General features: G+C 47.1%; 1 protein-coding gene across 6 annotated transcripts in view; it reads right to left on the bottom strand.

Annotated features, from left to right (window-relative positions):
- Window positions 1-3,976: 3,976 nt before the first annotated feature.
- The window catches only part of LOC123098033 (protein MOS2), a 10,460-nt gene continuing 2,452 nt past the window's right edge, over window positions 3,977-11,984 (bottom strand). For 2 of the 6 annotated variants that reach the window (XR_006447615.1, XM_044519905.1), the window contains exon 2: window positions 3,977-4,555. The gene's annotated coding sequence lies outside the window, so the exon portion shown is untranslated. Of the gene's footprint in view, window positions 4,556-4,993; window positions 7,236-7,315; window positions 8,251-11,984 lie in introns of all 6 variants that reach the window. The other 4 variants (XR_006447616.1, XR_006447618.1, XR_006447617.1 and 1 more) reach the window with 4 other exon arrangements.

The raw sequence follows: 11,984 nt of genomic DNA, 5'->3' as shown, positions 1-11,984 counted from the left end.
TGGTTTCCCTCACCGACAGGCGGGCCAGGGGAGGACAAGCGCGCGCGTCCTGCCCGTCCGCGCGCTGTCTGTTTCACCCCAAAACCGGCGCAAACTTGGGCCGGGGATGGGTCAAAAGCGGACACAAAACGGACAAAAGTCCGTTTGCGCCCGCGCGCTGGGCCGTCTGGTTTGTCCATTTTACCCCAAACGGACAGGGGCGGACAGGATGGGGTCGCGCGGTGGAGTTGGCCTGAGGGGTCGGAGCTCAGCTCCCCCTAACACCGTCGGAGACGTACGCACGTGCGATGATCTAGCTCATCGGTTACATCTGTCCATCGGCGCCTCATCGGGGTTTGAGGCTTACGTCCGTTCAGCACGAGATAAAAGAGTCCCAAGCTTCTTAGGGCATGTACAATGGTGGCATATGGATACATACGTCCCATGACAAAAAGTAGTTTGAGGCACCTACATTTATTTCTTCTCCCCAATGTAAGTTACAACTAGTGGGCCTCATTAAGAAATACTCCCTCCGTTTCTAAATATTTGTCTTTCTAGAGATTTGAAATGGTTACCACATACGGATGTATATAGACATATTTTAGAGTGTAGATTCACTCATTTTGCTCCGTATGTAGTCACTTGTTGAAACCTCTAGAAAGACAAATATTTAGAAACGGAGGGAGTAGAAAATAAAGACTCTAATACACATGCATCTCTACTTTTCACTCCAACCTTTTCAGCTTTTGTCACCGGACCACACTTTTTCTCTCCAAGCACCCGCCTCCTGCAGAGGATCCCACTTCCCTATCCGAACCTAATTTACCTGATATCCGATCCTACATGACATGCGAGGCATCACCCTAGGGCTATGCATTGTACATGCCCTTAACACAAGAGTTGGAAACTCGCAGGAGTGGTACGCTCGCAAATCACAGTCAAATTAGCCATTGGATGCGTGGACGCATCTAGTGATGTGATGTACTGTTACTACTACCACCAGTAGTTTTCGCCGTTCAAATGGGTTCGGTGAATCGTCCGCGGATCTTAAACTATGAATTGACAGTTAGTAGTAAATGTCAGAAGATCGATGGCAGAGTGATGAACACGTTCAGAGAACCGGTCAGTCCCCGATGCTGGCGCGCGCACGAGATGTAAAACGAGGCGAGGATAAGAGCATCTGATCGAGTAGTATATTGCTGTCGGTTTCAGCCGGTCCTTTGCGCTGAATCGACCACAAGTATTCGCAAACTATGCTCATCGGAGTGCTTACAAAACTAGTCCTGTGCGTACCCGGCCCCTTGGAAACATATTATGCTATAGTAGAAATTTTGGTGCATGCACGTAGACTGGTACTACCTCATTTCACACGGAGCATATGAACGGAATTCCCCATGTCGAGCATCGCAACGCAATGATCGAGAGGGGGTAGGGTAGATTCAACCGCCGGCCGGCTTGGGACAGTGGGATCGATGCGGCACGAGACATGGCCGGCGACGCGTCACATGCATTTTTGTAGGAGTATTTCTCAAGCCAAAGGTCATGCATGCATCCCCACGGCGTGCTAATCATATGGCCCCTCGTCGACTGTCGCCTGAATCCATACACATTTTTTCTACGAGCGTCGACGTGCCAGAGAATTATCACCTGTTTTCTTCGCATCAACTGATTGATGCAAAGTTGTGGTAAAACCGCGACGAGTAATATGGATCGAAGGGACTACGATTATTTCTCCGACAAAATATTGGAACAAGTACGATAGAGGTGATGGATCGATGGATGCTTCCTTGCCACCCATCTCGTGGCGAGCATCTTAGCTTGGACGAGGCTGCAGGTGCGTGATGGATCATTAATGCGCTAGCCATGGCAACGTGACCATGCTGGCGACCGGGCCAGATCCCCCATCACGTACATGGCATTACTGTTTTGTTCCACGGAGGTGGAAGAAGGAAGATCGTCGAGGATGCCAAGGGAAAAAGGAGATGCACGCAGCTTTATTCCGGTGGAAGCTACAAGGAGGAGCGGATTGAGCGCGCGTGACGTGCTGCACTCCGTTCCACGACGGGAACGTACCGCACAAAATGAACATTCTCCGGGAGCCAGCTAGCTACCTTTCTCCCCTTTCCTCCACCCTTTCCTTTTGCTCTCAACCCCAAAATGCCTTTGCCGGCGAGCAGCATATTCCCTCCCTTGGCTTTTCGCCTGGCACACACGATGCTCCATCCATCAGCTTCTTCTTCTCGCAGTAAAACATGTCAAGAAAGTACTTATCTCAACACATAATCATCCTAGCTATCCCTGTGTTAAATCGATCACTTGGCTTTCTTGTGTTCTCTAGCCTGGCATAGATTGGCATGCTCTGCCACTTGAATTATTTCACACTGTATTATTCAAGCTGTAGATATTCCAAAGATTAAAATATAGTCTCAGAGGGATAGCAGGAATTTAAGCCATTGGGCCGGCCATGCCGCTGCCAGTAGTTGAGGGAAAAGAAAAGAAAATGGAAGCCAAGCCAGTTCACAAAATTCTCTACCGTTAGGCACGAGGAGCACCACGATCTAATAATAATGCACTGTGGTATGCCTTCTTAATTCCGTCTCTGGGATGTGCTGCCTGCCTGCAAAGCGATGCCACTGTTATTAGGCACGCATGAGGGCACATCGTGATCTGAGAGGAGATTCCCCACCCCCCCTAATTGACATTTTTGAACTAATCATTTCTCATGGGACTGTGGCAAGTGGCCGTAAAGAAATGAGGCCGTGTCCATGCTTAGCGCAACATGGGGACGTGCTGCGTGTGGGTGTCGATCGGTTGGATGACTGTTAATCAATTGTTTTGAATCGTTGGACTTAGAATGGGTGATGGGGAGGAACATCAGGCCTGCATTTTCTAACCAATCTTGTGGAGTTGTGGTTGCTCTTACATTCCGTTTCCTTTTGTTTAGGGAATGCTTCTGCATGATGCGAGTTGCCTGGAAATTTCTGAATCCTGATTAATTGAGCCATTTTACTCGGTACCCGCTAATAAGGATTACTGATGCTAAGCACGTACATTCGCAACAAATAGAAGTGCTTGGAAGATCATCATGCGCTATGAGTTTCTATGGCCACCAAGTGATCTCAATGCATACACTGTTTAATGATAGAAAGTATGGATTCCTATTTCCTAGTGATAATGCAATTGCAGGTTTGGACTTGTCTCAACGACAACAAAAAGTCTAGTCTTACAAGCTGAAGCGCTCGGCGGACATTCTTGTCTCTCGCCAACAACAATATTGGTCCTCTGAGGGCATCTATAACGGGAGCGCTAAGACGGGATGCCAGGGTCAAAATCCCATCCGTTACGTCTTATTCCCAGCCAAATCCCGTTCATTTGTTAGCGCCGCAGCAAAATTAGGCGTCGAGCGCTCCAGCCTTTTCGCTTGACGTTTCTGTTCATTTTTAACTCGTGGAGCGCCTGTTATTTGCGACTTGCGTTGGAGGTGCAGACTCTAGCACAGACGCTTAGCCTAAAATCCTTACCATAAGCGCCTATTTAAGCGTCTCCCATTGGAGATGCCCTGAGAAGAAGAAAGGGGGGAGATTAATCTGGCAACTGCTAACTGATCATCAAAATGATTATGAAGTGCGTTGAGCGAGAAATTCCCAAATGATTAGCTTGGAAGCATCCAAGTCCAACCATAAGAATTATGCCGTGCAGGTACATATAATTGGAGTTGACATACATCGCTCTCGGTGGAGAGATGACTATTTTACAAAATGATTCCTTCCGTGGAAGGACCAGATCACTTAATAAATGAAGAAATGCAGCAAAACAGAAAAAATGGAGTAAAAGTACATGTCTCCGAAATGCTTTCAGCAAGAGGCAGGTTAGGGCGCCGAAATGTCCGCCCATGCACGGCCCATACAGGTACTGTGCATGGGCCGTGCTTTGCTTGCATTCTCTGGATATCCCAGGCTCTCTGAGTTCCAGCAGTTTCAACACAATTGAGCCCAAGTGACTTCAATTGATATCCATTCAGCTAACCATCCGGTTATACATCGATACAAGAGTTTACAATTTTGCAACACTGGTAATTTTTTACACACTGAAGCTTAGGACCAAAGCAAATGTGTATCATGTCCCTGATTTACAGAGTCCAGTTTGTTTTCCCAACTACCATGCTGGAAAGAAAATTGTTTCTCAACCTGAGTATCAGTGAACCATGTCATCTCACATCTTGACTGGTAGACCAAAGTGATATTTGCATACTGCGCAACACCTCTAACCACAGCCGCCATCAGATCATCGCATGCACAAAGTGATGATACCACAAAGAACAAAGCTACCACTCCGAAGATGATCAAGACTCCTCACATAGAATAGGTTGGCATGTAAATTGTGTTGGAATTGAGACTGATTGAAACAGTGCTATGCACAAACTGGAAACAGGGCATCATATGTCACATCATACATAAAAGCAGAGCACCTGTAAATATCGGTCGCCAAGCCTGTCGTCTGGAAACTTGTTTGTCAGGTGCTCTGTATTTCCATTGTGATCTTCAGCAGTAGGCACTATAGGAGAAAAGTCATCAACCTATAAACAAGACATTGATTGCAATTGCTCAGAAGAAAAAGTTGACAGGTCGTCTACATGATGCAACGAGTCAAAAAAAGTTGTAGAAGGCAACAACGAGGGAGAGTGTAAGGAGAAAGATAACTCAACTACTGAGTAAGGGTGTCAAACGCATGCTCTTGAATACCGTGTGCACGGATTGTGATTATCAAATATCGGTAGTCTCTACAGTTTTTAATGTTTGTAATTTCAGTGCAACACAGCTAGACACAGCAACTACTATCTGAAATATATACAATTCTTGTTGTGTTTGATTCGCTATTCGGGACGAGTACAGTCTATAATTGGCACAAAATTCCAATTGTAGCGCCATGCTAGTATAGCAGAGATGTGATGTTATAGTGAATCACAATATCCTTGATCTGATCTGAAACATATTTGTTGTACGAGGGGAAGTACCTTCAGACAGGAGAGCTCATGGTGTCTTGTGTCCTGCGTGAGGTCTCTCTCGTGTATGGCGGCTCTTCTGGGAACGGGAGAGCTGGATGCCCCTTTCTAGGTCCACCTCCACATGGGCTTGGGCCCTAAGTGATAAGTAGATGGGCTTGGGCCCATACCGGTTCAACACTCCCCCTCAAGATGGGTGGTAGATATCTATCATTCCCATCTTGTCACACGCCAAGTTACAGTCCTTTGTTCCCAGTCCCTTTGTCAAGCAATCTGCAAACTGCTGCCCAGAGCTGACATGAGTAAGGCTGATGATCCCAGCATCAAGTTTCTCCTTAATGAAGAAGCGATCAATTTCCACATGCTTTGTCCTATCATGTTGAACTGGGTTATTAGCAATGGCTATAGCTGACTGATTGTCACACCACACCTTCAAGGGTCCCTTCCTCAGAAGTTTCAACTCACTCAGTAGGTACTTCACCCAGAGCATCTCACACAACCTTTGAGATAATGCTCTATACTCAGCTTCTGCTGTTGATCTAGACACAACCGGCTGTTTCTTGCTTCTCCAAGACACCAAATTTCCTCCCACAAACACGCAGTAGCCAGAAGTGGATCTTCTATCATCTTGACAACTGGCCCAGTCAGAGTCACTATAGCCATCCACCTCAAGATGTCCACTCTTCCCAAACCACAACCCTTTACCCGGAGTCCCCTTCAAGTATCTCAGGATTCTCTGCACAATATCAAGATGCCCACTCCTTGGTTCATGCATGTATCTGCTCACCACCCCGACGGCATATGTAATGTCAGGCCTGGTATGACACAAGTACAATAACCTCCCAACCAATTTCTGATAATCTTCCTTATTCACTAGCTCTCCTGATTGTGCTATCACTTGATGATTTTGTTCAATCGGAGTAGGGGCAGCACGACACCCCATCATGCCCATGTCACTCAAGAGATCCAAGGTGTATTTTCGTTGGCACATAGAGATTCCCTTCTCTGTCCGAGCAACTTCAATGACAAGGGAGTATTTCAAGTTGCCCAAATCCTTTACCTCAAACTCCTTGCTTAGACAGCCCTTCAATCTCTGTATTCCTCCTTATCATCTCCAGTGATGATAATGTCATCCACATAAACAGCAAGGATGGTGATCTTCCGATCGGAGTGCCTGTAGAACATCGTGTGGTCACCGTTACACTGACCATACCCCATACCACGGATGGCACGTCTGAACCTATCAAACCATGCCCTTGGTGATTGCTTCAGTCCATACAAGGATTTCTTCAGCCTGCATACCTTCCCCGTGGTCTCTGAAGTACCAAAACCTGGTGGTATCTCCATGTACACTTCTTCCTGCAACTCACCATGCAAGAAGGCATTCTTGACATCTAATTGATGCAACTTCCACCCAAAGTTTGCAGCACATGAGACCAATATCCTTACTGTGTTCATCTTTGCCACGGGAGCAAATGTTTCATCATAGTCAATTCCATAAGTTTGACTATATCCTCTGGCGACCAATCTAGCCTTGTACCGTTCCACCTTCCCCTCAGGATTCTGCTTCACTGTATAGATCCACTTACAACTCACTGCTTTCTTTTCTGCTGGCAACGTGGTTAGCACCCACGTCTTGTTTTTTCTCAGTGCTTCCAACTCTTCTATCATCGCTTCACGCCACTTCGGATCTTGCTTTGCAACCTTCCAATCCTTTGGGATTGACACAGTTTGAAGGGAGGCAACAAACGCCTTATATGAAGGTGACAAAGCCTTATAAGACACAAAATTTCCAATATCAAGGTCATCACAAGCATCATCCTTTGGTAGAGCCTTCCTTGCTACTTCACCCTTCCTTGCCGCTTCACGTGTAGCCTTTCGCAACACAATGGGCAGCTCCACTGTGTTAGATGAGCTTGCCTCACTGCCTTGCTGCTCACCCTGCACTCTTGCCTCACTGCCTTGCCGCTCCCCCTGCACGTGTGGTTGCCGTCGAGAGTACACCAGGGTATTCGTCTGCCATCGATCCCGAACAGGAACCTGGAGAGCACCAAACTTAAGTGTATCCACAGTTGGCTAGACATGAACCTGCACATCATCATCGGTGAGAGTACTAACTGGAATTCTACCCACAATTGGTTGGACCTGAACTTGCACATCATTATCAGTGTTAATGCCCACAGAATCATCATGAGTACGAGACGCATCCTTCTCCCCCTCTTACCATCGTGCACAGGGTGCAGGTGGTCAAGCTCTGCAAACAACAGACTGAGATCAGTTAGCTCACCATAGAATGGCTCAGACTCCCTAAAGGTAACATCCATACTTACAAACCTGCGTTTTTCAGAGGGACACCAACATTTATACCCCTGCTGGCTAGAAGAGTATCCCAGAAAGACACACTTCACAGCTCGAGGATCAAGCTTTCCAACAGATGGTCGATGATCACGAACAAAGCAGGTACTGCCAAACAGCTTGGGGGAAACAACAAACTTATTATCTCCAACGAGCAACTCAGATGGAGATTTCATACCTAGTATCCTAGAAGGTGTCCGGTTGATCAGGTATGTGGCTGTCATAACTGCTTCATCCCATAAGAATTTAGGCACATTCATGGTAAACATCAACGACCGAGCAACCTCAAGAATATGACGATTTTTCCTTTCGGCCACTCCATTCTGAGGTGGGGTGTCCGGGCATGAAGTTTGATGAAGAATCCCTTGGTCAGCCATGAAAGCCCCAAAATTGTTGTTCACATACTCTGTGCCATTGTCAGTCATGAGCACCTTGACCTGTACCTGAAACTGGTTCTTTACAAGAGCATGGAAGTTCTGAAAACAGCTAAACACCTCATCATTGTGACGCATCAAGTAAATCCAAGTCATACGAGAATAGCAGTCAATAAAGGTAGCAAAATACTTCTTTCCATTCATTGACACTACCGGGCTCGTCCATACATCCGAATGAATAAGCATAAAAGGAGATATGCTCCTAAGCCCCTTACTCACATATGAGGCTCGTGTGTGTTTTGCATATTCGCAAGCATCACATGTCAACTTGCCCTTGCCTATTCCACACATAAGATCTGGAAATATTCTACTCATCTTATCAAAAGATACATGCCCCATCCTACAGTGATGGATCATCGCCTACTTCTCCTTGTCCTCCGTGGTCACAGCACACACCAAGTCTGGCTGCACCTCCTGGTCCATGTACCAAAGCCCCCTACGCCTGGTGCCAGTCCCAACCATCTGGCTCGTTTGTCGCACCTGAATCAAGCATTCAAACTTGTCAAGGATCACACGACAGTCTATTTCATCAATGAGAGCACTGAAAGAGACCAAATTGATAGGAAAAGCTGGCACAACTGACGATAACGAGATGTTTGAAGTGCACTTGACTGTGCCAACCCCTACGACAGGCTGATTTGTACCATCGGCAGTTTGTATAGTGCCCTTGTGAGTAGGAGGGTGCTTATTGTAAGACTCAAACACACAGGAATTACCCGCAACATGCTTAGATGCTCCATAGTCTAGGACCCACTCTGAAGCATTCTCATTAGGAGTAAGAGATGCCTTTGTCGGATTACCTTCATCAGTGGAGGCCCAATGAGCAAAGTCTCCATAGGCAGCCTCGTCAACTTCCTTGCCCTTTGACGTCCCGGTGTCCCCTTCAACTACCATATGTACCCTCTGCCCCCCTGAGTTTCCTGAGTAGCCACCTCTGCCCCTAGAAAGTTGCCCCGAGTTCCCTAGGTATCCACCTCTGCCTCTAGCATGCCTACCTCTGCCAGTCCACCCTCTGTTGTATCCCCTGCCTCTGCCACGAGTTGGACATTCCCTCTTCCAGTGACCTATCTCCCCACAAACATGACATTTGTTGGGATCTCCCCACTCCATGCGCTCAGTGACAGCAAATGTCGAAGCCGGCACAGCCTTCATGTCTGCATGCTCAAGAGATAGCCTCACCTCCTCTTGAGACATTGTTGCAATAGTCTCCTCAATAGTTGGCAGGAGAGGTTGGTGTAACAGGGATGCCCCCCTTCCATGAAAGCAACCTTTGAGCCCTTCCAACAGTTTCAACACACGCCTGCGTGCAATCCACTTGCGCCCTGACTCGATGCAAGCGGCATCATAGAGTTCCAGAGGATCGCAGTTATCCTGCTCCGCCCACAAAGCCTGCAGTTCTGCCACATATGCCATCACTGACATGTCGTCACCTTGGTGCAGCCGACTGATCTTCCCCTCAATCTGAGCAATTAGCATGAAATTACCCTTGCCTGAGTATTAGGTGGATAAAGTCTTCCATATCTTGGCGGACGTGGATAGTCCCTCCACAGAGCTTCCAATGGGGGGCACCACTGAGTTCAACAACCAGCCAACGTGCACGGAGTTTATGACCTTCCACCTCTTTCCCTCCGCGGTAGTCTTGTCTCCTGGTTCATCAACCGCACCCAATAAGTGCCCATCTAGTTCCTTCTGTTCCACAGCCAGCAATGCCCTCCTGGACCAACTCAAATAATTTGTGGCCCCCTCCAGCTTCATGTCCAGGGGTGACATTTAGAGCTTCTGAGCCACTTCCTGTCGAGGAACAATGGCCCCAGAGTTGGACTCAGCGAGGATCTTAGCAAGCTTCTCGAAAGCCTCAGCAAGACCAGTTGGTTTACTCATCTCCGATCCGGTAATCAACAACAACCCTCAGCAACACAGCCCTACAGCTGCACTGTCCCCTGCACGGTCCCTTTTCTCCCCCCAGGCTAGCAGCAGCACCCAGCGACAACAACAGCAGAGTTGCCCCCTTCACCTTCAGCAATCGGCAGCAACTCACACCCCCTGGCTAGCAGCAGCACCCAGCAACTCAGATGCCCAGCAGCAGCTCCAGCAGCAACAACAACCTCTTCTCCTTCCTCTGCAAACAGCAGCAGTTCCAGAGAACCTTGGCCTCCAACAACAGCCAACCCCCGCAGCAGCTCTCCAGCTCCCGTCCCCTGCACACACGCACAGCAGCACAGCCCACTCTCGAGGAGACCAAGCCGCTCCTCAGCTGCCTCCTCCTGCCGCGCAGCACAGCAGCTCCACCTCTCCTTCTTCCTCTGCCACGCAGAGCACCTCCTGCACAGCCACGCCGCGCCTCCCAGATCCGCCGCCGCCTCGCCGGACGCCGCCCAGATCCGCCGCCGCCTCGCCGGACGTCGCCGCCGTCTCCTTAGGCCCCGCCGTCGCTGGCCTCTGATACCATGTTGTACGAGAGGTGAAGTACCTTCAGACAGGAGAGCTCATGGTGCCTTGTGTCCTGCGTGAGGTCTCTCTCGTGTATGGCGGCTCTTCTGGGAACGGGAGGGCTGGATGCCCCTTTCTAGGTCAGCACCTCCACATGGGCTTGGGCCCTAAGTGATAAGTAGATGGGCTTGGGCCCATACCGGTTCAACAATATTCGATTAAAAAAATCATGTTTGCGTGACACACTAATCTATTTTATAAAATGATGAAGACGACAAATCTTGAAGGTAATCCATAAACTAGAAGCGAACATGACTCTGGCCTATGGTACAGTTTGCTATTATGCAAAACTGGTGAGCAGGAACATTACCCAAAACTGTAATCATGCTATGTGAAGAGGCCCACTGAAATATACTGTAGATGAAGGTTGTTTATGCATCACTATTCACATCCAAGTTTGGGCTTGCCAATTCAACCAATGCGATGCAAATTGTATATCACAAAAATTATAACATGGGAAATTATAACATTTGAAGTTTCTAATGGTATATATTGACGATCTATGACTCGTGTTAGGTTGGAAAAATTGTCAACCTAGAGAAACGGGTAGGCCTTTTAACTGGAAAGGAGGTAGTATCTTTTAGTTGTATACTGTTTGTTTTGTTGGTATCCTTTCATAATAATGTTTGCATCTTATACTACAGAGAGTTCTCTAATATCGGTTAGAAGTCCTCTTTATAAAGCAGAGCTTAGTTGTATTTTGAAGGAAACAAGGATGTATCTAATCGTTCCTCCCGGCTCCTTCTCCCATCCCCCTATTATCGAATCTTTCTTTTTTTCGAAACGGAGGCAAAAGATTTGCCTCTACCTATTAGTTAAGCACAAGAGAATTGCCCAGTTAATTTGCATAAAACTGGGAGAAGACCGTCTATTACCAAATCTTCACCATCCTTGCATCCATCCCTTTTCAAGCCATCCTTTAGAAGTCCTCTATAAAGCAGAGCCTAGTTGTATTTTGAAGGAAGCCAGAAATGTATTTAAGTGTTCCGCGCGGCTCTCCTCACCACTCTCTTAGATCTATCACTATCCCTTTTGAAGGCATCAATAGCAGCCTCTTTGCTAAGAGTATTTACCTAGGTCTTTAGAAAGATACCATTGATTGGTTAGCATATGCCGAATAAGACAACACAAATTGCAGTTCCATAAGTAAATCCACACAAGCCTTATGCCATATAGATAAAAAATAACACCTAAACACAAAAGCCAATATGACTGTTTCATTCTTCAATGAAACTGAGATAAAATAAATATCTATTATTTCTTGATCTCATATGGAGAATTGAGCTTTGCAACTTGTTCACATCCCAAAATATTCCAAACCTACAATGAAATTTTTTGTACTGTCTATCGAATCATCTACGAACAGAGCATATAATTAACATTGACATGTGGAAGGATTGACATGTGTGATACGATAGATGAGCACGAGTGTGCAACCAATCCAGGGCATGCGGCTGCCAGCAAAATTAGAGAGACAGTGCGTAATACCTACAAAGAATACAGGCTCATAATGGTTACCACAGGTTGTGGATTGGTAGCAACAGGGCGCGGCACTTACAAGATACTCATGGTTCACAGGATCTAACATGCAAATGCATATATTAGGTTCTTCCAAAGTGTTAGTTGATAACCACCCTCAGTAAGACCTCAACACTTGCAGGTCGCAGCTATTGTGGTAAGCCAGCAAGGCCTCAATACTTGCAACTGTGATAACTGGTAAGCCT

The sequence above is a fragment of the Triticum aestivum genome, chromosome 4D (assembly GCF_018294505.1).
Source record: "Triticum aestivum cultivar Chinese Spring chromosome 4D, IWGSC CS RefSeq v2.1, whole genome shotgun sequence".
NCBI classification, from domain to species: domain Eukaryota; kingdom Viridiplantae; phylum Streptophyta; class Magnoliopsida; order Poales; family Poaceae; genus Triticum; species Triticum aestivum.
The sequence above is the reverse complement of the archived record's forward strand: the minus strand, read 5'-3'. Positions and strand labels throughout refer to the sequence as shown.